The sequence below is a fragment of the Macaca fascicularis genome, chromosome 1 (assembly GCF_037993035.2).
Source record: "Macaca fascicularis isolate 582-1 chromosome 1, T2T-MFA8v1.1".
In the NCBI taxonomy this organism is placed as follows: Eukaryota; Metazoa; Chordata; class Mammalia; order Primates; family Cercopithecidae; genus Macaca; species Macaca fascicularis.
In genome coordinates this window covers 133140270-133167445 of record NC_088375.1, presented here as the reverse complement: position 1 = coordinate 133167445, position 27176 = coordinate 133140270, and the positions used below count along the sequence as shown (strand labels likewise).

Below are 27176 nucleotides of genomic sequence, written 5' to 3'. Positions count from 1 at the left end.
GACTATATGAGACTTTCTCTGTGAAATTGTGGGAAGGTTCCATGAAGTTCTGTAGGAAGTGGCGGCCGGGCACAGCGGCTCACGCCTGTAGTTCCAGCACTTTGGGAGGCCGAAGCAGGAGGATAGCTTTGAGCTCAGGAGTTCAAGAACAGCCTAGACAACATGGCAACATCCGTTTCTACAAAAAAAAAAAACAACAACAAAATTAGCTGAGCATGATGGCTCACACCTGTAGTCCCAGCTATTTGGATGGCTAAGTCTGGAGAATCACTTGAGTCCAGGAAGTGGAGGTTGCAGTGAGCCGAGATCCGGCCACTGCATTCCAACGCCAGCCTGGGTGACAGAGTGAGATCCTGTCTCAAAAAAAAAAAAAAAAAAAAAAAAAAAAAAAAAAAAAAAGTGGAAAAAGGTTCCAAACTGTTTCATAAAAGGGTAATACGCTTTTTAAGTATTATCCCATGACCCAGAAATAAAACTTTAGAACGCTAAATAATTGTGATGTGATGATAGCCTTTGCTTCCATAGGATGAGAATTTGGCTTAGTATTGGTATTTGTAATCCCTGAAGAATTTCTGTGTCTTGAAAGAGTCTAGAGATGTAATGAAACTGTCACAATAAAAGTTTATTGACATTTGGATTTCAGTTCTAGGAATATATGATGGGTTGTTAATAGCCTTATGAAGAATGAACCTTGTATACATTGCAAGGATATGTAAACATGTTAGTATTGGAGACACACAAATTGGAGTGTGCCAATTTCTTATCATGGCCACCTGACCAAACCTATAAAAGGCATTCAGTCAGATAATAACACTCTCCCTGGGTGTAAGCACTGCATTGTTAGAAGAAATAGGCAGAGACACAAAGGATGTGGAAGACAAGCTTATGTTCCTATGGGTTTTATTTTTTAATAATTTCAGCTGTTATATTAGATTCAGGGGGTACATGTGCAGGTTTGTTACATTGGCATATTGCTGTGATGTTCAAGTTTTGGGTATGAATGATCCCATCACTGTGGTAGTGGGCATAGTACCCAACAAGCAGTTTATTAGCCATTGTCCCCCTCCCTCTCTCTCCCTTCTAGTAGACACGGTGTCTATTGTTCCCTTATTTATTTATTTTGGAGGGTCTCACTCTGTTGCTCATGCTGGAGGGGAGTGGCGTGACCATAGCTCACTGCAACCTGGAACTTCTGGGCTCAAGCAATCCTCCCGCCTCAGCTTCCAGAGTAGCTGAGACTACAGGTGCGTGCCACCACACTTGGCTAATTATTTATTTTTGTAGAGATAGGGTCTCGCTTTACTGCCTAGGCTGTTCCCAAATCCTTACCTCAAGCAATCCTCCCACCTTGGCTACCCAAAGTGCTAGAATTACAGGCGTGAGCCATCATGACCAGCCTGTTCCCATCTCTATGTCCATGTGTACCCATCCTGTGAGTTTTATAAGCTTGCAGCCAGACTCATTGTTACCTGCACTCCCCTGTCTGAGGGTTCTTTCTTTCAGCCAGCTCTGGGAGTAACTGGACAGAGAAGAAATGCCTCAGGTGCTGCACTGCTCCTTGGACAGGCTGATTAGATACAAAGCAGAAATAGAAACAGAAAAGAAGGGGCATGGTTACTTGAGCTAACAAGGAGCAGGGAGAGGAAGGACATTGTTCATCCATTTCCCTGGAGCTCTACTACTATTATTACTCCACTTTTCTGCTGCTTTGTTGATACCAGGGCAGAAAGAAAAACCTTGGAAGAAGTTACTGGTGTGGGTCATGCTTCCTACTCCCATTCCTCTAGATAGGTCGGCACACTCACCTACTCATCCACTCAACAAGAATGCTTGCCCTGTGCTGTGTCCTGTGGATCTAGGGGTAAATATAAACAGAGGTCCTGCCTTCCTAGAGCTTGCAGGATTCATTCCTTCAGCTCTGGCACTCCTGTAGCTCCCTCCTTTTGGGGTCCAGGGACCCTGATATGGCAAGAGAAAATTCTTTCTTTTTTTTCCTTTTTTGACATGGAGTCTCACTCTGTCGCCCAGGCTGGAGTGCAGTGATGCGATCTCGGGTCACTGCAACTTCTGCCTCCGAGGTTCAAGTGATTTTCCTGCCTCAGCCTCCTGAGTAGCTGAGATTACAGGTGTGTGTCACTATGCCAGGCTAATTTTTCTGTTTTTAGTAGAGACGGGGTTTCACCAAGTTGGCCAGGCTGGTCTCGAACTTCGGGGCTCAAGTGACTGACCTGCCTGGGCCTCCCAAAGTGCTGGGATTATAGACATGCACCATGACACACAGTCAAGAAACAGTTCTTTTTTTTGCCCATGAGTTTGTTCATTGTTGTACACTTCCTCTAATATATTGAATTCTTTAGCAGTGTAAAATAATTTCATTTAACAAATACAATTAATATTGGCAGCTTTTCATCATTGTCTTTTATTTAATTTATATCTCTAAATTACTTAAAATTAAATAATGAAGAATAAACTCAGAATTGGAATGTAGAGAAGTTCCTTATGTTATTGGGTATGGTTGTAAATTTCAGTATTTGTATTCTGTTTTTCAGCATCTAGGCCCCATGTAATCAAGAAGAAACTCTGTAAAATAAAAGCAGTCAACACTGTCTTTAGTTTCTATCTCTCCTTAGTGTTTTTCTTCCTAGATCCCTACTGTGAACTGTGCTAGATGGAGCTGCTTGGTTTATAATGTGCAATTGAAGTGTACATTTGAATATGTCGTAGGTGGTGTCCTTATTCAACTTGGATGAAAAAGAAAGGAGAGAAAAATTCACAATTCAAGAGGATAAGCAGACTTATCTACTAATGAGCCATTGCAAGTCATCTAAAGGACTTGAGAGAGGAGCCTAGGTAGGTCTTTTGTGTGCTGTATGTTCAGTGATTGCTTGAGGCCGGGGGGCTGGGGATAACTCCCTGAGCAGCCCAAGAACCCTGCACTCATCTTATACACCAGTTCTACTGAATCCAAGCTGACCTGCTCACATTTGTGTGCCATTTCTATGAGGAAGTCTCTTGAGAATGCCAACAGCTCAGATACCTGCTCGTCATTACCAGATCTACCCCTCAAAGCATAACGTCTGCTGGTGGGAGGGTGAGTAGTTTCAATGTTTTGTACAAAGGAGAGTATATTTATTTCTAATTTCAGAGTTTCTCTTGCTCCTGTCTAGACATTTCGGAGAAAAACAAATTCAGGTCACCAGTAAAGTTATGTTCTATAATAAGAGAAGACTTGTGCTAAATCACTTGTAAAGACATTTACTGTCATCTGCCTGAAGAGTGTTCCCTCACCAAGCTTCTGCAGATCTTCTGAGGTACCAGAAATAGTGGTTAGTTCTCACATGCTGTTCTGCTTCAGCTAGCTTCATGTGGCCACCTGCAGAAATAGTTCTTGGTTTCTCTTCCTTGTCTAGATGCTGGTCAAGGCAGCTTTCAGAACAACACAGATTTTCATATTCCCATTCACACGTGCAAAGTGAATTAGGGTACCAAAGAATTACCTAGATTATTCAATCTGTAAAATCCTTTGCCTCAATTGAGTGAATATTGTATATCAACACTTTTTCCAGCTACCTATTTATACTATAATGGGAACCCATTTATACTATATATACTATTTATACTATAATAGTAGGAGTTGCAGAATCATAAGAAATTCAGGGCCGGGCGCGGTGGCTCACGCCCTTAGATTTATAAAAAGGCCAGTGTTGGGCATTCTGACAAAGTCTAGGTTAAATGCTAATCAAGGCACTAGAGTATATATTTGAAGTTTGTGTGTTAACACCTATGTGTTCAGGGCAACAAACTACTAGTGTCAGTAGTTAGCTGCCAGTAGTTAGCTGCTCTGAACACTTAGGCTACCTAAATATACATCAGATTTCTCCCTAGAGAAAAAAAAAATCAATCTTTTGTTTGTCTTCTCCAAAGAGGAATCAATTAATGAACTCGTTCTGCCCCCAAAGTAAAAGTTCAGAATAAGTGTATTAACTCAATGCAATGTTCAACATTTTTTGAAAAATCTGAAGTATTTTTATAATTTTATTTTTTTCTTTTCCTTTTTACCTTTCACACACTTGAATCTAAACTATTTTTAACTTGAAGAATGGACAGTTATTTTTCTTTGTGTTTTAAAATACAACATGTACCAGGAAAGGGAGATGGAAGTAAAAATAAATAAATAAAATACATCACGATCTTCAGATAGGTGGATTTTGGAAAGCAATCTATGATTTTCTAATTCTCTAGTGCTCAGAGTCTCTTCTAAAACCTAGTTCTTCCTATATAATTTTTGCTAATGGATAGAAAAACTTGTGGGGTATTCGGAGGAATTAATTAAACACTGAAGACATAAAAGCACACAAGAGATGACTTTTATTGTAAAGTCATGCTGTCATCAAATGGTGTGATTTCTTCCTTGGTGAGGGCAGTTTTCAGGCTACCACAGCTGCCTCTGGTCATGTCATGGTCGAGTTCTGGCACTGCCAGCTGATGTTACTGGTGGTTTACTCATATGGAATTAAATGTCTGTGTTACCACAGTAAGTTCACATTAGTCTTTGCATTTCATTATCAAGAATGCACTGGTAACTGGCGGGAAACTTCTATTTGAAGCACAGTAATCAGAACATTTTCTTGTTGTTAAAAGCACTCTTACTTCTTCCCTACTTTCATTTAAATCTATCTAAAGGAAAAAGAGCATTTTGTATTCCATACAAAAGAAGTTTTAGACATTGGGGATTACTATAGTTTCTCTGTGTTATAAACGATCTCCATTCTTTATATGTCATTCCATGAACTTTTATTTAATTTGGAGGAAATCCATAGCATTCACTCGTATATCAGAGGCTGTGACATCCTGGCTAAAGCTATTGAAGTTGGCAGCATCATTTCCTCTTCCCAAATTCCTTTTTTGGTAAGTTTAAGGAGAAGCACAAATTGAGGGTGCAACTTTGTTTCCCGTAGTTTTGAACTGGCAGGTTGTCCCTGGGATTTGTGGCTGCCTACTTGAACAATCCCTTAGGACAAACACCATTCACATTTCATGGCTCTCACTAGGAATCATTAACAGCTCAGTGCAGAGTTTTGCTTTTCACTTAACTTGTAAGAGAATGAAGAGGCCCTGCCAAGGTTCAGAAAAGGATAACAAAGCATAAGCCCCTTAATGGGATGAACTAACATAAAAGTCTAAGTATATGGAGCTCTTTCCCACAAGTAGGACCTGATTCAGGGACTGGTATTCAGGCTGACAATCACCATATACAGGAAACAGTAATATAAATGAAAGTAATTTCCTTGAAATGAGCCAAGTTATGGGGTTTGGGAAAATAAGGATCTATCTGTTAGCTTTGCTAAGATCAGGACCTTTGATTTACAGTGCTTTCCATGAAATGGTATATTTTTATTGAGGAGAATCATAGGATCTAGAAAGTATTGACTTTAGTGAAGCACTATTCGAATTCAGCTTTAAGCAGGCTGAAATAGCTTTTTATATTATTGAAATGTCTCCATATATAGTTGTTGGTTAATTAACAGATCTCATAAAATGGCATTTTTATACCACGCATGGCAAAGCAGTTGACAAGCGATTGTAATATTAAAACAGAACTTCTGGCCTGGCCCTGATTCCTTTGTTATGGTGTTGTAATCATCTTCAGCCTGTTTGCCACAGCACTGAGCTAGCCAGTGGTTTTCAGGGGTCCTTAGGATAGATCTCAGCTTCAAGACTAGATGAGGGTAGCCACTTAAATCCTGAGGTCGTTGCCTCATCCAGGCAGTTGAGGAGACTTGCGAAACTTTCCTGGTATACTCAGATGTAGTTCTTCTTGTCTGCTTAAATATTCAGATATTCTGAATCAGTGATTGCTCTCAAATACCTCCAGGAACCAGGCAGAGAACTTACAGGAGTGAAGTGGCCTGGGGAGAGAGTGATGAACTTGAGAGTGAATGTCCATCTCAGTGGAGAAGTCTTTATCCCACTCCAGCTTTTTGTTGCTAGCTGAGATGTTGGCCCAGTGTTGTCAGTGTTCCAAAGCGTGAGAAACATATGGGCTTTGATGTATAATCTCCCAATTTTTAAATGATGCTAATTTGATTAAAAACAATTCTTATACAGGCAAAATATGACACAATGGTGTCCACACCTGAACCCTGGGCTCCTCTTTGGCATCTAATATAAATTAAAACAACTGAGTTCTCAGAGCTGAGCTATTCACCTGAAGGTCCACCATGGGTGCTAAGTCACTTCCCTACTGGAGCAGTTTCTGTCTGGTGGCCTGGGGTGTGACAAGCAAGGGTGGAGTTGGGAAACAGGCTAGCTCAGGTTTTAGGACTATGGGGAGATGTCTTAGTTGGCATATCTGATCATCTGAGGCTACCTCATATCTGTGAAGCATCTCCAGCTCCTGATTTCCATTGTATGGTGAATGGAATGTATGGTGATGGGCACAAAAACAATGGCATCTCAACCTTTCTTTTTTTTTTTTTTTTTGAGATGGAGTCTCGCTCTGTTGCCCAGGCTGAAGGGCAGTGGCGTGATTTCAGCTCACTGCAAGCTCCGCCTCCTGAGTTCACCACATTCTCCTGCCTCAGCCTCCCGAGTAGCTGGGACTACAGGCGCCCGCCACTATGCCCAGCTAATTGTGTGTGTGTGCGTGTGTGTGTTAGTAGAGACGGAGTTTCATCGTGCTAGCCAGGATGGTCTTGATCTCTTGACCTCGTGATCTGCCCGCCTCGGCTCTCAACATCTCAACCTTTCTCAAAGGTGACATCTTGTACACCGTAGTAGCGTAATGGGAAATTCAGACAGGCACGTCATATCAGACCCTTTCCAAATGCTGGTTCTGCCTTCATCTTTCCATTCTAAAATTTCTTCAAAAATTAAAAGCTTACGGTGGGTGCGGTGGCATGTGCTTGTAATCCTGGTTACTCTGGAGGCTGAGATGGGAGGATCACTTGAGGCCAGAAGTTTGAGAGTTTGGTAGAGACCTTGTCTACCAAAAAAAAAAAAAAAAAAAAAGTTAGCCAGGTGTGGTAGTCCCAGCTACTCAGAAGGCCAAAGCTGGAAGATTCATTTGAGCCCAGAAGTTTGAGGCTTCAGTGAGCTATGATTGAGCTGCTGCACTGTAGCCTGAGCAACAGAGCAAGACCCTGTCCTGAAAAAAAGAAAAAAAACAAAAGCTTAGGTGACATAGTGAGACCCCCTCACCCAGTGGGACATATATTTATATATATAAATATAAATAATATATAAATAAATGAAAGCTTATAAATGTATTGGCAAGTCTGACTTTTGCACTTTTCAATTAGCTATACACAACAGTACTGTGAAGTGTGTATTACTATCAGTGCCCAGAGGATGCAGCACATCTGAGGCTAATGAGAGGTGAAACAACTTCCCCACATAACGAGTCACCAGTGAAGCTGGCTTTGCCTTTCCATTACACAGTGAAGCCTGGAAAACTTCCCCAGGCTTCCCCAGATTTATGATCATAGATTCACTGAGTTGGAAGGAACCTTAGAGATTAACCTGCCCAACTGTCCCATTTCAGAGATAAGTGACTCACTCTTGACTCCTACTCATTTCTCTTGTCCTTGTCTATTTTGAAATCATAGTTGTGCTAGCAAGACAATGTTGAAAAGTGAAAGGTTTGTGTTGCTGGTTTTATTGCTATTTTTACCTCTCCAGCTTTATTTCTCCTAGATCCCGCCAGATTGCCTTTAGACCCTTCGACCACTGTCCCTTGCTAACTTTTACAACTGAGATAAATGGAATGCACGTGTTTGAAATTACAATGATTTTGCTTCTGCAGCAGTGTGAATGTCGGTTGAATTTAGGGGGAGTGGCAGATCAAAGCAGAAGGGCGTGGCACATGTTAATGAAAATGTGGTGTTTGACCAAACACAACCCACCAGAGGATAAAATTGCAGGCTGTGATTTCAGTGGATGGTGGAGTTTTGTGCGGTCAGTCACTGGACCGACCAAGACGTCACTGGAAACCCAAGAAAGAACTTATTTTGTGCAATCCGGCCCGTGTTGTTGTTTATTTTGATTACACAAAGCTCAAGGGCTCTTTTAACATTAAGAATGCTTATTTCAGCTAAAGTACTGATTAGGGTTATGATTTCCCTTTTAAAAATTTCCTTTCCTCTTTCTGGGATTGCACTGTGGTCTCCTACACACTTCTTCTTACTTTCCTGTAATTTCTTTCTATCCAGAAAATAATTAGCATTTCAACATAGATATAACAAATGCTGTAATATCAGTGCTACCTTTGTGGTGTGATGTACAGGAAGAATCATGGAGTTTTTTGCTGTTGTTGTTATTTTTGAGACAGGGTCTGGCTCTCTTACCCAGGATGGGGTGCAGTGGCATGATCTTGGCTCACTACAACTCTGCCTCCCGGCCTCAAGCAATCTTCCCGTCTCAGTCTCCCAGTCTCCCACCATGCCCGGCTAATTTTTGTATTTTTTTTTTTTTTGTAGCGATGTGGTCTTGCCATGTTGTCCATGCTGGTCTTGAAATTTTGAGCTCAAATGATCTGCCTGTCTGGCAAAGTGCTGGGATTGCAAGTGTGAGCCACAGAGCCCAGCCAGGAAGAATCGTTTTTGCAGCGGGACTTTGGTCACCCAACGAACGTCAGGATCTTTCTTGTAATGTAAAGTAGAAGGGAGAAATATCAATGGGATTTCTAGTATATGAAGATTTTTCCCCTGCATAGAAGGAAATATATTAAGTCAGAGTAGTCAGTTTGGCCTGTGTTTGAATTCTGTCTCTACCGCATAGTAAGTAGGTGGCCCTGGCGAAGTTATTCAACCTAGCTGAAATGCAGTTCATTTCTTTATGAAATAGTGATAGGTCGGGCGTGGTGACTTATGCCTGTAATCCTAGCACTTTGGGAGGCCGAGGCGGGCAGATCACTTAAGCTCAGGAGTTCCAGACCAGTCTGGCCAACATGGTGAACTCTGTCTCTACAAAACATACAAAAAATTAGTTGGGTGTGGTGGCCTGTGCCTGTAATGCCAGCTATTTGGGAGGCTGAGGCAGGAGAATCGCTTGAACCTCGGGGGCAGAGGTTGCAGTGAGCCATGATCACCCCACTGCACTCCAGACAGAGTGAGACTCAGTCTCAAAAGAAAAAAAAAAATAAAAAATAAATCGCTGATCTGCAGGTTCCTGCTCCTGACTCACGGCTGTTGGCTCTTGTGAGGAACAGTCAGTCAGGAAGCTGACGTCGCAGCCATGGCTTTTAAGAATACTGGGCACTTTGGGAGGCCAAGGCGGGCGGATCACGAGGTCAGGAGATCGAGACCATCCTGGCTAACACGGTGAAACCCCATCTCTACTAAAAAATACAAAAAAAAAAAAAAAATTAGCCAGGTGTGGTGGCCGGTGCCTGTAGTCCCATCTACTTGGGAGGCTGAGGCAGGAGAATGGCGTGAACCCAGGAGGCGGAGCTTGCAGTGAGCCGAGATCACACCACTGCACTTCAGCCTGGGCGACAGAGTGAGACTCCGTGTCAAAAAAAAAAAAAAGAAAAAAAAAAAGAGAATTCCGGAAACACACCCCTGGAGCGGTAGGTGGCAATTCACTGAATTCAAATCACTGTAACGAGCCGCAAAGTAAAATCCCTGGAGAATGTGTGTGCTGACTTGATCAGAGGAGCAAAGGAAAATAATCTCAAAGTGAAAGGACCAGTTAGAATGCCTACCAAGACTTTAAGAATAACTACAAGAAAAAAAGCTCCTTGTGGTGAAGGTTCTAAGACATGGAATCGTTTTGGGATGAGAATCCACAAGCGACTCGTTGACTGGCACAGTCCTTCTGAGATTGTTAAGTAGGTTACTTCCATCAGTATTGAGCCAGGAGTTGAGGTGGAAGGCACCATTGCAGATGCTTAAGTAAACTATTTTAATAAATTGATTACCAGTTATTAAAAAAAAAAATAGTGATAATACTAACTTCAAAGACTGTTGTGAGATTTAAATAGGATTATATTTGTCTGGGTGCAGTGGCTCATGCTTATAATCCCAGCACTTTGGGAGGCCGAGGCGGACAGCTCATGAGGTCAGGAGATCGAGACCATTCTTGCTAACACGGTGAAACCCCATCTCTACTAAAAAAATACAAAAAATTAGCTGGGTGTGGTGGCACCCGCCTGTTGTCCCAGCTACTCAGGAGGCTGAGGCAGGAGAATCACTTGAACCCGGGAGGTGGAGGTTGTAGTTGGCTGAGATCGCGCCACTGCACTCCAGCCTGGGTGACAGAGTGAGACTCTGTCTCAATAAATAAATAAATAAATAAATAAACAAACTGGATTATATTTTTTAATGTCTGGCTCAAGATAGATGATGGTCAACAAATGTTCATTTACTCGTTCATTTAACGCGTATTTATGGAGCACCTACCATGCTCCATGTACTGCCAATAGAGCAGTGAACAAAATAGACAAAACTCTTGCCACGGCCAGTTTCCTGTCTTCTTCCTACTTTACACTGACCCTCCCTACTAAAGCCAGACCTCATTAGATGAATATTCCTGCTTTTTCAAAGAATTCATTCCTTTGGAAGTTCTGCTAGTCAACAACTATGTTTTGTGCTCAGATTCCCTTTTTGCATGAGACCAAAAAAAGAATGTATGATGGAATTGCAAAATTTGACCTACATTGCAACTTGGATGTGCAGAAAAATGAATTTATTTAGTCTATCCTATTCTGTCTTCCCTCCAGAGCCATTTACGTTCTAGTTAGAAGGGGGAACTAGAACAGCATTGTTCTAGTTCTGCCTCCTTTGGATAACAATGCTAAAGTTAAAACCAAACAATACAAAAAACAAAAAAAAGCTGAGGCTAGGTCAGGCATAGTGGCTCATACCTGAAATCCCAGCACTCTGGGAGGCCAAGATGGGCAGATGGCTTGAGCTCAGGAATTGGAGACCAGCCTGGGCAACATGGCAAAAACCCATCCCTACAAAAAACACAAAAATTAGCTGGGAGTGGTGGTGTGCGCTTGTAGTCCCAGGTACTTGTGGGGACTGAGGCAGGAGGATAGCTTGAATCCGGGAGGTTGAGGTTGCAGTGAACCTAGATTGCACCACTGTACTCCAACCTGGGTGACAAAGTGAGACTCTGTTTCAAAAAAAAAAAAAAAAATTGCTAAGGCTCTCAGGTTCTTCCTCTTCTGCTTGCCTAGAGTCCTGGGGAAGGGCTGAGGTCTATGCAACCTCATGGTGGTGGGGAGGAGGTGGCGTCCTCAGCCACAGTTCTCTGCTTGCCTGACCTCCAGCCAATTATCTCTTTCCCATTTGGTATTGCTTGCCCTGGGGTGATTGCTTGAGTGGGTGTGACCTGTGGTTGGTCTCACTGGGTCTGGTTAAAGTCCTGTTGTGTGCTCTGGCTGACCTGACCTCATTTCAGTTTCCCCTGGTGCTAGAGATCCCTTTGAAGTTTGATTGGCTTTTCATCCAGTCCTGGCTTTACCTGCCTCTGATAAGCAGAGAGGCTTGCTCTTTCTGAGTCCTCTCTACCTCGCTCTGTCTGACCATGTCTGACCTACCTAGGGGTGGGCTGGGTCCCTAGGTTTGTATGGGAGCATGCCACACACGGAGCCTCTTCTTTCAAGTTTGTGAGTAGTCTTTTCAATAGTGGCCCCCACTCTGCCTTTGGAGTTAACTTTGCTTTCCTAGTGCCCCTTTCCCTACCTGGGCCAAACTCAGAAGAGTTGTGGGAGGGGAGATTAGGACAACCTTCACCATTTCATTTCCCTCTCTCTCTGCTTTTCACAGTTCTCCACGCTAATAAAGGACTAGTCTTTCTTTCTTTCTATTCTATCTTCTTCCTGACTCTTTCTAGCTTAATCTTAATGACAAGCAGGTTACCTTCTTTTTATTTTTGTTTTTAAATCATATTGATCAGAAATCTCCATGCTTGGTTGTTAAAATACTAATGCCTCACAAGGGAGTTAAGCAAATCCCTTTTCAAGAGGCTTGTAAAAACTTACTTTCTGAAAGACAGAAGCAGAATGTCACTCTTTCTCTTGTTCTTCTTCTATAATAAATTCAGACTTTCCATCTGGGCAAGTCATTGGCTAGGGCAGACTAATGTGAAGATTTCTACTCAAGGAGGCAAAAAAAGATGCACTTTGATATTCAAAATTTGACTTGTTACAGAAGCATGACTGGTGCCTTAAGGAACTCATTGTTTATTAGCTTTATGGTTCTCTGACCATCCAGGTGACTGGACTGCACCCAGGTGTTGGCGGCCCTGGAACTTTTCTTTCTGTCTGTTGACTTGGAGTTGACAGTGGTTGTAGACCTTTAAGCCAGACCTCTCTTCTTGATCCCAATGTGCCCTTTGCTTTCTCTAAAAGGGTCTCCCTTCCTCTTATTTTTCCTTATCCTCTTCTCCATCTTTGCTGTCAGACCTCTCTCTTTCTTTCTCCTGTACTTGCAGTTTTCTCCCACACTGGACACAGGTACAGGCATATGCATACACACAAAAACATACAGCATGACCTCCTCTTTGTTCGTATATGTACATTTACAGTCCCCTGTTACTTTAGCTCTTTTTCCAGGACTTTCTCTTTTGTCCATTTATATATGTGAATATTGATTCTTTACTATGATGATTATCATTGCTGTAATTTATTGAACACCTGTTATATACTAGTGATGAGAAAGGTCCTTTTATATTGCCTCTTTCATTTAATCCTTAGAATCAACATTGCATGCAGCAAGAAACTGAGGCTGAAGGAAATTTTTAAAAACTGTGTTCAAGGATACAGAACTATTAATTGGCAGAACAGGGACGTGAACCTAGGTTTCATTGGCCCTAAAGACCATTCCACAAAAGAAAATCGTTACGAACAAAAATGTAGGTCTTTGAGTAAAGATTTTATGTAAATTGAATTATCCTATAGTAACCCTGAACATGAAACTCAAAACTTAGTTTATGATGACTGGTCTAAAAGCTATCACTTTGAAGAGAAGAATGAGGAACTCCTTTTCAGAGATGATTAAGGTTTGATGCAATTCTATTAGAAGTGCTGACTAATGGTCTGATGACTACTTATTTTGATCTTGGTGTTGGTAAAGAGAACTTTACACGCCAGGAAATGGAAAAAAAATACAGATTTTAGCCACTTAAAATTGCTAACAGTGAAGGTCTCCATATTATTTTGGTTCCAGCTTCTTTTTTTTTTTTCTTTTTTCTAGGCTAATTTAACTACTTCCTTCTCCATTCTTGAGAGTTTTAAAAATGTCTTTTGAGAGACAAGAGTCTTGCTATGTTGGCTAGGCTGGTCTCAAACTCCCAGCCTCAGTGATCCTTCTGCATCAGCCTCCCAAAGCACTGGGATTACAGGCATGTGCTATGCCTGGCCTGTGTTTTGTTCTTGCAGGCTAAATTATTTTCCCCTATTCTGTTTAGATTATGATTAATTTAAAATATCATATTGAATTTTCCATTTTAAAGCATCTTCACCATCTATCCTTATTTTCTTCTTTTTCTTGTTCATATTTTTTCCCTCTCTCTGGCTTTGTTTTGTGCATTCTTGCTCATAGTGCTCTGCCCCATTAGGTTACTGAAAATAAAATGTACTGGAATCTTAATCTCTAAAATCCTGGCCGTCACAACTAGAGTTCTTTGAAGTTTGCTTTCAACTTCTGTGCAAGGATGGACAATTCATTGACCAGTCACAGTTGTGCCATTGTGGCATTTGGAGGTGGCGTACAGAGCCCTGCTGGTTTTTTTTTTTTTTAATTCTCTGAGGTTTTGCTAAAAAGATAAAGGGTGGGTCAAGGAAAAAACCCAATTAAGCACTCACTAAAGAAAAAAAAATGTGAGTGACTGAGTGTGTGGACATGCACACGTACGTGTGTTTTCGTGTGTGTGTATGGTGGGGGGTGTCTTTGAGAATGTAGGGAGAAGAATTCTCCCTAAAGAATGTGTAGTTATTTGATATGAAGTACTCCTCAGCAGCCTCTGGAATCAAAGTGAACTTTCTATCAGATTAAAATGATGATTCAGAGTGGTTATGGGGCTGGCATTTTAAGAATTAGAGAGGAGAAGGAATAAAAGGAGAGTCTTCAAAGGATTGTATAAACTAAACTAAAGCATATTTAATCTCTTTCCTCTCACGCTGACATCTCGTTCTTCCTTCTGATTTCCTTGATTGCTTTGTCTTTAAGGGAGAACGAAGAGGATCCTTTTAGAGCTTCCTATCTCATAATAAAGAAAGATTTCATAGGTTCCTGTTTCAGAGGAAGGGGATACATCCTTTTATCTTAAAAGAGAACAATGTTAGTTCCTAGAGTTTCTGTCATTTTGAAATAGAGATTTTTTTTTGACCTTGGGCTGCTGTGACTTTCAGGAAACTTTTCACTGGTGATATCAGAGGTACTTTGAAGAAATGATCCTTGCTAATCCATTTTGATCCATGTGCAATACCGCAGCTATTGATGGGCATACGGTATTAATAATAGCCAATTTCTACATGTCATATTTATTAACTGTTAAATTTTAAGAAATTATTTGTATAAACATAGCGATATCCTTGTCTCACATAGCCTCTTTATGAGTTTGTCTTATTTGTGTACATGTCATTTGACTCATGGGTCCCCTAGAGAACAATGTGTGCAGGTGATCCTTAAGTGTTTAAAGCAATCATGATGTCAGCCTGAGGTGACAGGCAGTAGCGCCCAGATCTCAGATGATGGCTGAGACTATTCACTCTCAAGATCCACCAAGCAGAAAAGTGAGATGTCCAGGCGGATCTGCTTCTGGTCCTTTCCCCAAGTATTTTGCTTTATATTCTTTGGAAGAAATGCCATTTTCCCTGCCACAGTTGCCTAGGAAAAAAAAAAAAGAGAGAGAGAGAGAGAAAAGGAAAAAGAATGCAGTGAATATGCCGACCTTTGTAGACGAAGAAGCGGTTACCAACCCACTTGGAAAAGGGCGTGCATTCTGAGTCATTTTTCTAGTTGTGATCAAGGCCTAGCTTTAACCATTGTGCCTCCCATTCCTCAGGCCCCTGCCCTTAATCAATAATGGCCCTTTGGATTGAAATCGAGGAAAATCAACTAACTGGTGGAGGTAATTGCATCCAAATAACTGCAGGGAAAAATCAGTAATCAGGAACAGGGATGCTGAGCAGATAAAAAACTTAGGAAATGAAAGACAACAATTTAGTTTCTGATTGAGTCTTCTGGTACTTTTACTTTTTTTTTCTTTTTAATTCAAATTTGGTTCTTATTCAAAGAGTTTAAGTAGCTTTCAAAATGAAAAGTTTAGAATTATTAAAAAAAAAAGTTTCAAATTAAAAAGAGTATTCTTTTCGTGTTAGGTAAAACGAGCATAATTAGTTGTTCAGGAAAATACTCCCTAGGAAACTATGGCGAAATAGTACAATAACCAAAAGATCAGCCAATAGGTCAGAAAGCCTCCCTGAAGAATCAGGAAACATGATAATAGTGGGTTTCTGTCCCTTTTTTGTTCGCATGGATTACTCTCTTTAAAATATCACCTTTAGGAATGTGTTGTCAGCCCCCTTCCTTCAGCTGTGATCTCCAAAGGAAACAGGGAGGCTTACTAGGAACTGTGGGATGCCAACATTCAGATCATTTTCAACTTCGAGAGAGGGAAATCAGGACAAAGATTTCCAACAATTTGAACAACATGCCCGTCATCGTCAGCAGGCTTAAAACGAATCATATGGTTTTCGGAGTTTAGGAGGCAGGCTAACTCCCTAAGAAGAAACTGAGTTTATAGAAGACAAAGAGTAGGGTTAAAAAAAAAAAAAAAAAAAAAAAAAGCAGTTATTTGGTTGTCAGGGTAACTTCCTGATTGGAATAAGATAGCCAAGTTGCGAAAACATACTTGGTTCCTCTGAGCACACTTTTACCATCTCTCTTGGGTTCAGACTTGATAAGAGAGAAAAGGCGAAGTTTTGTGTCTTACACCCAGAGACGTTGTAGAGTGGAAAACAAGACCATTAAGAGTGTGGAGGAGTCATTTATTGCCTTCTTTCTGACAGCAAGCAGTCACAGGATGGAACTGCTTCTGGCATTCAAGCAGTTAAGAGACTTCTGAGGTCAAAGCCACAAACCCTGAAGTAATGGGAAGCCATGCATATGCTTTCTGAAGTCTGGGAGCTTCTTTTAGAAGAGAACAGGAATTAGATTAAGCTAATGTTGCTGAACACATGAAATTTGTTGTTAGCAAATTACGGAGCTCAGGAAATTATCAGCTTCTACAGGGCGTTCCAAACTTAGCCCCAAAGCCATGGCAAATGTTGAAGAGCAGAGAAAAGCTTCAGTCAGGCTAGAGCAAAGAACTCCCAGACCTCATGTCTGATACAATTATAGGCTGCAAATGGGGAGGAGGAACCATGGAATCCGCATGTAAATGGCAAAGTCTACCAGCAACCTGATATTGGCTCTAAAATTAACTTTTATTTACATAAGCAATGCATATAGAAAAATTAATAACTACTGCTAAAATCTAAAAAATGTAACCTTCATTTTCAATATCCAGAGTTAACGTTATAACTGGCACATCATAATCACTTAAGAGATGTTAGCCATTTAAAAGTGTATATTTATGTATATATATGTATATCTCTTTTTGTTTGTTTGTTTGTTTGTTTGTTTAAGACAGAGTCTCGCTCTGTCGCCGGGCTGGAGTGCACTGGCGCGATCTCGACTCACTGAAACCTCCGCCTCCCAGGTACAAGTCATTCTCCTGTCTCAGCCTCCCAAGTAGCTGGGACTACAAGTGTGCACCACCACACCCAGCTAATTTTTGTATTTTTAGTAGAGAAGAAGTTTCACCATGTTGGCCAGTATGTTCTCAATCTCCTGACCTCAAGTGATCCACCTACCTTGGCCTCCCAAAGTGCTGAGATTACAGGCGTGAGTCACCATGCCTGGCCCTCTTTTTTTTTTATTTAGAGGCAGGGTCTGTCTCTGTTGCCCAGGCTGGAGTGTGGTGGTGCAATCACAGCTCATAGCAATCTTGAACTCCTGGGCTCAAATGATCTTCCTGCCTCAGTCTCCTGAGTAGCTAGGGCTACAGGTGCATGCCACCAAGCCTGAATAATTTTTAAATTTTTTGTAGAGAAAGGATCTTGCTATGTTGCCCAGGCTGGTCACAAACTTCTAGCCTCAAGCTGTCTTCCCTCCTCAGCCTCCTAAAGGGTTGGGATTACAGGTGTAAACCACCACACCCAGCCTATATTCACTTAAAAAACTACTTTTATTAATGAGCAATATATTGGGAATATTTTTTCATGTCAAGAACTGTATCTTGTGTCTGAGTGTGGTGGCTCACACCTATAATCCCAGCACTTTAGGAGGCCAATGCAAGACACTCACCGGAGGCCAGGGGTTCGAGACCAGCCTGGGCAACACAGTAAGATCGTGTCTCTAATTTACCAAAAAAAGAAAAGAAAAAAAGAAAAAAAAAATAGCCTGTGTGGTGGTCCCAGATACATGGGAGGCTGAGGCAGGAGGCTGAGGCAGGAGGCTCTCTTGAGCGTAGGAAGCCTAGGCTGCAGTGAGCCATGTTCACACCATTGTACTCCAGCCTGGGTGACAGAGCAAGTCCCTTTCTCAAGAAACAAACAGAAAACAAAAAAGAAATATATCTTGCTTTATTTTCTTTGTTTTACCAGTAATATCTGTATGCTTTTATGACATAAGACAGAATATCGACTATCTTTGCTCTATCTGTGAATCAACAGACCTTATCTATAAATTCAGTGAAATCTCCTCTAGTGGGGAAGGAGATCATAAAAACTACAGAGCCTTAAAGGGCAAACAAAATATTGCAGAGATTGAATGTGCATGTATTTATAGGAATATATGCAAAGATAAGAATGAAAGAAATGACGATCCATTTTGAGCCTAGAAAAGGGAGGTGAGCCCCTCCTTTCCTTACCATACACCCTGCCCCCTCCCTCCAGATGTGCTCTTGGTGGATGGGTCACTCCAGGATTTCCTGATTATAATGAGGAAGCACAGCTGATCACGCCAGTAAGTTCAGATTGAGATCTCATCACCTTTTGACCTTCAGCCCCACCCTCTGTTTACCAGTCTGAAAGCTGGCACACATGACTCTAAATGGAAGTATAAAGAAAGAAGGCAAAAAACTGAAGTGACATGTGCCAAGTGGCTGTCAGCTCTTCAAAGCCACACCTTGTTTCTCTCTTCCTGTGTAATGATGAGAACCAGAGCCTTGAGCCTTCATAGTTTAGGATGGAGACAGATCTGCAATGCATAAAACAGAGACCTATCCAAGACTGTTATATTTCATTGAGAAAATAAAAGGCATCAGATGAGAACTTCTTCATTCTCCGCCATCAAATCAACAATCTGGCCTGCATCTCTCCCCATCTTCTTTTCTCATAGTTTTGTGCTTACCAAAGGCTATCCTTTCCAATTCTGTCCTGGGACCCAGCTGCTCTATCAACCAAATATTGTCCCTATTTCTTCTCTTATTTTTTTCTCCACCATTATTCATCTCTTTCCCCAACTACAAACATACTCTAATAGATACCAAATTAAGAAGCAAGCATAAATAAACAAAAAGACCTAGAATCCTCTGTAAGCCCTTATTTCCCTTCAGCTACCACCTCCCCCGCCCCATTTTTATGTTCCCCTGTACAGTAAAGCTAAAAAAGTTTTATGAATATGTATGCTGTCTTCACTGCCTGAACTCCATTTCATCCTTCAACACTCTGTAATCTGGCTTCTGTGTATTGCATTTGCTAAAATAATTTTTGCTCAAAATTATCAGTGGACTTCATGTTGACAAAACAATGGACATGTTTTTTGTCTTTTATTTGTTAGCCCCTCAGTTTTATTCCACTTGGTAGATAATTCTATCTATCTTTTTGGACTTCCGTGACCCTTTGCTCTCCTGGAATTTCTTCTAGCATGCTGATTGCTCTTTCTCCATCTCTTTTTGCCAGCTCTCCTTCTCTAACTGACTTCTACTGGTTTGGTTTGATTTAGGGCTAGGTTCTGGATGCTCTTCTCTTTACTCTCCACATTTTCCCCCTAGAGATCTCATCCATATTCATGGCGTCAGTTAGTGTCTATATGCTGCTGATTCCTATTATGGAGACTGTGGTACACCACCCAGAGACTCCCTTTAAGACTAAGGCAATCATTTTCCCAACTGTTGAAAGTATTGGCTGTTGGCAGCTCACAAGGATTCCCTCCTTGAGCATTGTCCTTGGTTTAAGATTATATATCCCTTTTTCTTTTTCTTTTTTCTTTTCTTTTCTTGTCTTTTCCTTTCTTTCTTTCTTTCTTTTTTTGACAGGGTCTCACTCTGTCGCCCAGGCTGGAGTGCGGTGGAACCACCTCAGCTCACTGCAACCTCTGCCTCCAGGGTTTGACTGATTATGGTGCCTCAGTCTTTCGAATAGCTGGGACTACAGGCGTGTGTCACCACAGCCAGATTATTTTTATATTTTTAGTAGAGATGGGGTTTCACTATGATGGCCAGGCTGGTCTCGAACTCCTGGCCTCAAATCACCTCTGCTCACTTCAGCCTCCTGATGTTCTGGGATTACAGGCATGCGCCACGGCAACCGGCTTTGCATCCTTTTTTGACGGGCAGCCTGCATTCCATGCTGGTTGAAGCAAGAGTACACGCTCTGTACAAAGAGTACAAGAGTTCAGGACACTCTGAAGGGGCATGTCAGTTCCAGAGCTTCCTGGATTGGCTGAGGACTCTGTTATAACTGCATCGCAGTTCAACTTCTCCCTCCACCCAATCATGCTTTTTTACTCCCTTACAGACATTGTTTCTAAGGACAATCCTGTAGTAGATACTGTGATCCACTGTCCAAATGTCCCTTCAGGAATAAGGAACTAATTGCTGTGGTGATGGGAATCCCGGGCAAACATACTCAGAGATAAGGCCTCTTCAGGGCAGCTAACACCCCATTACTGATCCAGTAGGGGCACAAAGGCTCCCTTCTCTCACCTCAACTTGGGATAGCACGGGAGGGCCATCTTAATTCAGAAGTCCCTGCCCCAAAGAAAGGATACATTGTCTAATTTGATTCATCTCCAGAGACCCAGTGTCATCATGGTCCTCCTTCTGCCCCCGTGAGATTGGAGATTGACGAGGCCAGGTAACATATAAATGCCTGTGTAAATTCCAGCTACGGTGGGTCCACACCTCCGGTGATCAATTCCCGTATCTCCAAGTGCATAACTAGGATTGACATACTGGCGGTTAGAGGAACCCCACTTTGCATCATTGACCTTGGGGAAAGCCATATCATAGTGGAGAAGGCCAAGTGGAAACCTCTGGAAACCGTCCGTACACCCCTTCCCCCAGCCAAGGCAACAAATAGAGAAAAATTGAACCCTGGAGGAGAGGAATAGCAGAGATGAATGTTACTATTAAAGATCTAAAAATGCAGGGATGGTGATCACTACTCACTCTCATACCCTCATTTAGCGGCACCAGTCTGGTTCCTGCAGAAACTGGGTGATTCTGGAGAATAATAGCAGAAAACCACAGCTCAAACAAGTGATAGCCCCAGTTGTAGCTACTGTGCCGGATGTGGTTTTATTGCTAGATAAATAAGATAAAATAGGTTAATGAGATTTCGGGTACAAGGCACGTGGTCATTGATTTGGAAAATGGATTCTTTCCTATTCCAATTAGAAAGAAGATCAGAAATAGTTTGCATTCATGCGACGTGAATAATATTCAACTGCAGCTTTAATCCAGGGCTATGCTGACCCTCTTACTTTTATCACAACATAATCTGAAGATACTTGGATCATCTTGAAATTTCACTACAAGTCATATTGATTCATTCCATCAGTGACATTATGCCAACTGGATACTACTCTAGAAAACTTCATAAGACACATGCAAGATAAACACTATGAAGATTTATTGACTTCTCACTTTGATGTAGTTAGTATGGATCTAGTGGTCTGGGGAACACCAGACTATCCTCTCCAAATTAAAAGACACATCTTGCATCCCTTATCACAAAGAAGGAAGCTCAGTGTGTGGTAGGCATCTTTCAGTTATGGGTATATAAGATAACACACTATACACCTAGAAATACCACTAGCTTTCAGTGGGGTCCAGAGAAGGAAAAAGCTGTCCACTAAAGCGAGGCTGTGGTGCAAGCAGTTCTGTCATTCGGGCCCCAAATTTGCTGGAAATGTCACAGGTGGAACTTACCAAATCTCAAATTAGAGCAGGCCCAGCTGGTGTTCATCATAATGGTTTTTCCGAGGTCAAGCCCACGTATAACCAGAGGGCATGAGTATACAGTACATCACTCTCCATAGTTGCACAAGTGTTTATTTCTCAGCTCACATCTATGGCCACGTAAGTGGTCTCACATTACCAGCTGATGGAGGAAGAAAAAGCATAAGCTTGGTTTGTCAATGATTGGTCTCAGTATGTGTGTGCAAGCTGACTATAAACAGTGACTGTATTATAGGTATAATCCGAGTTGATCTTGAAAGTGGAGAGAGAGAAATTCTCAATGGGCAGAGCTGTTCTAAGTATACTGAGTCATCCACTTTGTGTGAAAGGAGAAGTGGCCTGAAACAAAAACATACAAAAAATCCTGGATAGTGGAAAATGGCCTTAGTTATCTGTTAAGGGGGCTGGAAGGAAAAGGACTAGAAGACTGAAGACAAGGAAGTCTCAGGTAGATATATGGAGGCAGAGGAAATATGAAAGTGGGCATAAAGTGCAAAGATTTTTGTATCACACATTAACCCTCACTTGCACACATCCAACAGCAAAGAGGGACTGAGCAACCAATTATTTAACATTATTTGGCCAGTTGATGTTAGCTAGTCTTTGTCATTGGCCACCCTGCAACCAGCACAAGAAGCGCTATTGTGGCAGAGATGGAAGCTACGTATAGGTCAACAGCATGGACTTCTTACCAGGTTCAATATAGCTATGGCCTCTTTTGAATATTCAAACTTTCAGTGGCATAGACCAATGTGCCTACCCCTAATACGGCAATACAACACTGTTCCTCAAGGAGGACAACCAGTAACTTGGTGTCTAATCAACTACCTTTGGCCCCTTCCATGCAAGTAGTTGATTTGCCACCAAATCCACTATTAAATTCTGGAAGGGCCAGAATTTCATTCTCACAGAGATAAATACTAGTTCTGGGAATGCAAAAATCTCAGCCAGTACCACTCTCTAGGGGGCTTACAGTTCCTGACCTCTAGGCCTGGACTCTCAAAAACACAGCATTTGAGCAGGGAACCCACTTCAAAGAAGGAGACACAGGAGTGAGCCCATGAATATGTTTTCTTCTCTCATACCACATCATCCAGAAGTAGCTGATCAATAGACCCAGATAGTTTCAATGATGAATTCTATCAAATATTTAAGGTAGAAATAATATAAATCTTTCTTTTTTTAAATGGAGACAGGTTCTCAACTCTGTTGCCCAGGCTGGAGTACAGTGGCACTGATCATAGCTCACTGCAGCCTCAAACTCCTGAGCTTAAGGGATCCTCCTGCCTCAGCCTCCCAAGTACCTGGTACTATAGACATGTGCTACCACACCATGCTAACTTTTAAAAAATTATTATTATTATTATTATTATTATTATTATTATTATTATTATTTTGGAGACAGAGTCTTGCTCTGTTGCCCAGGTTGGAATGCAGTGATGTGATCTTGGCTCACTGCAAACTCCGCTTACTGAGTTCAAGCAATTCTCATACCTAAGCCTCCCAAATAGTTGATATTACACATGTGCACCACCATGCCTCACTAATTTTTGTATGTGCATTTTTGTATTTGTAGAGATGGGGTTTTGCCATGTTGGCCAGGCTGGTCTTGAACTCTTGGCCTCAAGTGATCGCCTGCCTCAGCCTCCCAAAGTGCTGGGATTACAGGTGTAAGCCACCACACCCAGCCTTAAAAATTATTTTGTATAGACAAGGTCTCACTATGTTTCTCAGGCTGGTCTCAAACTCATGAGCTCAAGTGATTCTCCCACCTCGGCCTCCCAAAGTGCAGGTATTATAGGTGTGAGCCACCATGCCCAGTTGAAATAATACAAATATAACACAAACTTTTTTTCTTTCTTTTGAGACAGATTATTGCTTTGTTGCCCAGGCTGGCGTGCAGTGGCACAATCATAACTCACTGCAGCCTCAAACTCCTGGGCTCAAGGAATCCTTCCACCTCAGCCTTCTGAGTAGCTGGGACTACAGGTGCATGCCACCATGTCTGGCTAATTTTCAAATTTTTTTGTAGGGACAGTCTGCCTATGTTGACCAGGCTGGTCTCAAGCTCCTGGACTCAAGTGATCCTCCTGCCTCAGACTCCCTCAGACTGGGATTACAGGCATAAGCCACCATGCCCAGCCTGCAAACTTCTTAAAAAATATAGGAGAAGGGAACTGCCCCAAATTTCCTTCACGAGGCCAGAATTATATTGACATCAAAGCCTGTCAAAGAAATTTTAAAAACAGATAATAAAACAAAGAAATAAAAAAATTATAGATGAGTATTCCTCATGAACATAGATGCAAAAATTCTGAACAAAATATTAGTACATCAAATTTAGCAATGACTTAAATGGATAATATATTATTACCAAGTAGAGCTTGTCTTAAGAATGAAAGCTTAGTTCAAGGTCTTCTTGAAACCAATCAGTGTAACTCACACATAAAAGAAAAACAGAGAAAACTATGATAGTTATATTCAATATATGCAGAAAAAGCATTTGACAAAATAGAACATCCATTCATAATTAGAAACCTTTGCAAAGGAAGAATAGAATAGAAACAAAATGCTTTACTTTCATACAGGGTGTCTATAAAAAACTTACAGATAACATTATGCACTTTTTTTGTTATTTAGTTTTTATTTCATAGTTACAGACTTAACTCTGCAATCCAGCTAGGCATAGAAAGGGAATAAGGAAAAGACAGAACTCAAAGGGAACTGCAGTGAGAGTACAAAGATTATAGGATACTGAAGCATATGGGGTGGAGGGGTGCTCTCCTGAGCTACAGAAGGATTGGTCTGTTGGTTAAGATAAAACACAAGTCAAACTTATTAGAGTTGTCCACAGTCAGCAATGGTGATCTTCTCGCTGGTCTTGCCATTCCTGGACCCAGAGCGCTACATGGGCTCCACAATATTCATGCCTTCTTTCACCTTGCCAAAGACCACATGTGTGCCATCCAACCACTCAATCTTGGCAGTGCAGATGAAAAACTGGGAACCGTTTGTGTTCGGTCCAGCATTTACTGTGGACAAGATGCCAGGACCTGTATGCTTCAGGATGAAGTTCTCATCATCAAATTTCTCCCCATAGATGGACTTGCCATCAATGCCATAATGACGTGTGAAGTCACCACCCTGACACATAAACTCTGAAATAATTCGGTGAAAGCAGGAACCCTTATAACCAAATCCTTTCTCTACAGTACTCAGAGCATGAAAGTTTTCTGTTGTTTTTGGAAATTTGCCTGCAAACAGCTTGAAGGAGATGAGGCCTAAGGACTGGCTGTTGATGGTGATGTCAAAGAACACAGTGGAATTGACCATAGTGGGTAGTACTGGACTCCTGGCGGTGGTGGTGTCTGCAAAACCACCATTATACTTATTGATGAAATATTGAATGCAAACTGGGCACAGTGGCTAATACTTGTAAACTCAACACTTTGGGAGGCCAACACAGGAGGATCGCTTAAGGCCAGGGATTCAAGACCAGCCTGAGTAACATGCAGAGACTCCCATCTCTCCAAAAAAATATAAAAATTAGCCAAGTGTGGTGACATATGCCTGTAGTTCAAGCTACTCAGGAGGCTGAGGCAGGAGGATCACTTGAGCCTAGGTGATATATGATTGTGCCTAGGAGTTTGATGTTATGGTGATATATGATTGTGCCACTGTGCTCCAGCCTGGGCAACAGAGCAAGATCCTGTCTTAAGAAATAATAATTAAAAGAAATATTAAATTCTTTCACTATAAGTCTTGAAAGAAGGCAAGAAAGTTTGCTTTTATTACTTATTGTTTAACACTGCACTGGAGACACTAGCCAATACCATAAGGCAAGAAAAAGAAATAAAATGCATGTGATTGCAAAGGGAGAAATGAAACTGTCTTTACTTGGAGACAACATGATTTGTTACATAAAAAACCTTGTTTACAAAATTTTACATTTGGAAATCTGCTTGTCAATTTCTTACAAATTTATACATCAAACTATAATCTAACAATTATAATCCCAGGTATTTATACAAAAGTAATAAAAATACATGTCCACAAAAAGACTTGCACAAGAAATTTATGACAGTGTTATACAGAAAATCTAAAAAATGAGAATCAACACCAATGTCCAGCAACAGGAAAATGGAGAAACAAATTGTGCTATATGAAATACTAATCAGTAATAAAAAGGAATGAACTACCATTAACTGCAACAACACAAATGAATAAAAAAAGCATTATGTTTAATGACAGAAAGCAGATATAAAGAGTACATACTCTATGATTCCATTTGTATAAAGCTCTAGAACAGACTCTGGATGGAGTAAAGTGGCATGGGAATGAACCACAAAGGACCAGGAGAGCCTGAGATTATGGAAATATTTGGCATGGTGGTTAAATGGGTGTATACAACTGTCAAAACTAAATGGAACATATGGAATCTGTACATTTTGTTTCATTTAAATTTTAACCTTGAACTCCTGGGCTCAAGTGATCCTCTTGAGTAGCTGGGATTATAAGTGCAAGCCACGATGCCCAGCCCTGATTATCTACTGTTTACTTATTGATACATGCAACAACAGGGATGTATCTCAGAAACATTACGTTGAGCAAAAGAAGCCAGACACCAAAAAGTACATTACATGATTTTATTTATAGGAGGTTTAATTACACACAAAACTAATTTACGTTGATAGAAATCAAAACAGTGGTTGCTTACAGAGGGTGGGGTTTGGCTGCAAGGGAGATTATCTGGGGTGCTGGAAATATTCTATATCTTGATCGTGGTGTTGGTGACATGGTATAACATGGTATAAACACGTGTCAAAACTCACCAAACTGTATACTTATAATCTGTGTATTTTTGCTACATGTACATTTTCATTAAATATATTTTTATGAAAAAAGTAACATAAGTTGGCATCCATCCAAAAATGACCTGCTGTGGCAAGGATGTAGGCAAATGAGCATTTGCATATCTTCCTGCAGAAAATGACAACAGTATTAGTCTTTTAAACAAGTGATCTTTCATCTATCTCTATTTAGAAAATAACAATTATGTTATGTAGGCTAGCAATCTCCTAAAAATCTACTCACTCCTAGAAATCTACTTCATAGAGGTGAAACCACTAGACTGTAAGGTCATTTGAACAATAATGTTTACTGATACAGAGTTAGTAACAACAAAAGAACTGGGGATAAATGAACGTTCATTGGTTGAGGAACAGCTGAATAAATTATGGTATATCTGCCCCCATGGACCAGGATACACTCATTTAAATGATGAAATGGAGTTATACTGGTTTGAGTGAGAAAAAGATATACAGTTGACAGTAGAGCAACACAGGTTTGAACTGTGTGGGTCCACTTATATGTGTGTGTGTGTGTGTGTGTGTGTGTGTGTGTGTGTGTGTGTGTTTTCAATAAAAGTTACACCAAGGGAGTGCCTTCCTCTCCTGCCTCCCCTTCCACCTCCTTCACCTTCTCTGCCTCTGCTACCTCTGAGACAGAGGTATCTACCTCATCTTCCTCTCCTCAGTCTACTCATTATGCAGACAATGAGGGATGAAGACCTTTATGGTGGTTGACTTCTACTTAATGAATAGTAAATATATTTCTCTTCCTTATGACTTTCTTAACATTTTCTTTTCTCTAGCTTTCTTTACTGTAAGAATACATATATAATCCATATACAAACAAAATATGTATTAATCAACTGTCTATGTTATCATTAAGGCTTCTGGTCAACAGTAGGTTACTAGTAATTCAGTTTTGGGGTAGTCAAAACTATTATAAGTAGATTTTTTTCTTTTTTCTTTTTATATTTTTCTGGTGGTGGTGATATACATGGATTTTTGACTGTGCAGAGGGTTGGCGTCCCTAGCTCCTGAGTTGTTCAAGGGTCAATTGTACATAGTAATTTAATTTTTGCAAAACAA

The 27176-nt window shown here is 41.0% G+C and overlaps 1 long non-coding RNA gene and 2 pseudogenes across 1 annotated transcript in view; 2 read left to right on the top strand and 1 right to left on the bottom strand.

Annotated features, from left to right (window-relative positions):
• The first annotated feature begins 1126 nt into the window (after nucleotides 1–1126).
• Nucleotides 1127–27176, top strand: part of LOC141407579 (uncharacterized) — a 33635-nt gene continuing 7585 nt past the window's right edge. The window contains exons 1-2 of the long non-coding RNA XR_012417185.1: nucleotides 1127–1244; nucleotides 2725–2850. This is a non-coding gene — a long non-coding RNA (uncharacterized lncRNA). The remainder of the gene's footprint in view (nucleotides 1245–2724; nucleotides 2851–27176) is intronic.
• LOC135968850 (small ribosomal subunit protein uS10-like) lies at nucleotides 3019–9938 on the top strand (annotated as a pseudogene).
• LOC141409177 (peptidyl-prolyl cis-trans isomerase A pseudogene) lies at nucleotides 24145–24573 on the bottom strand (annotated as a pseudogene).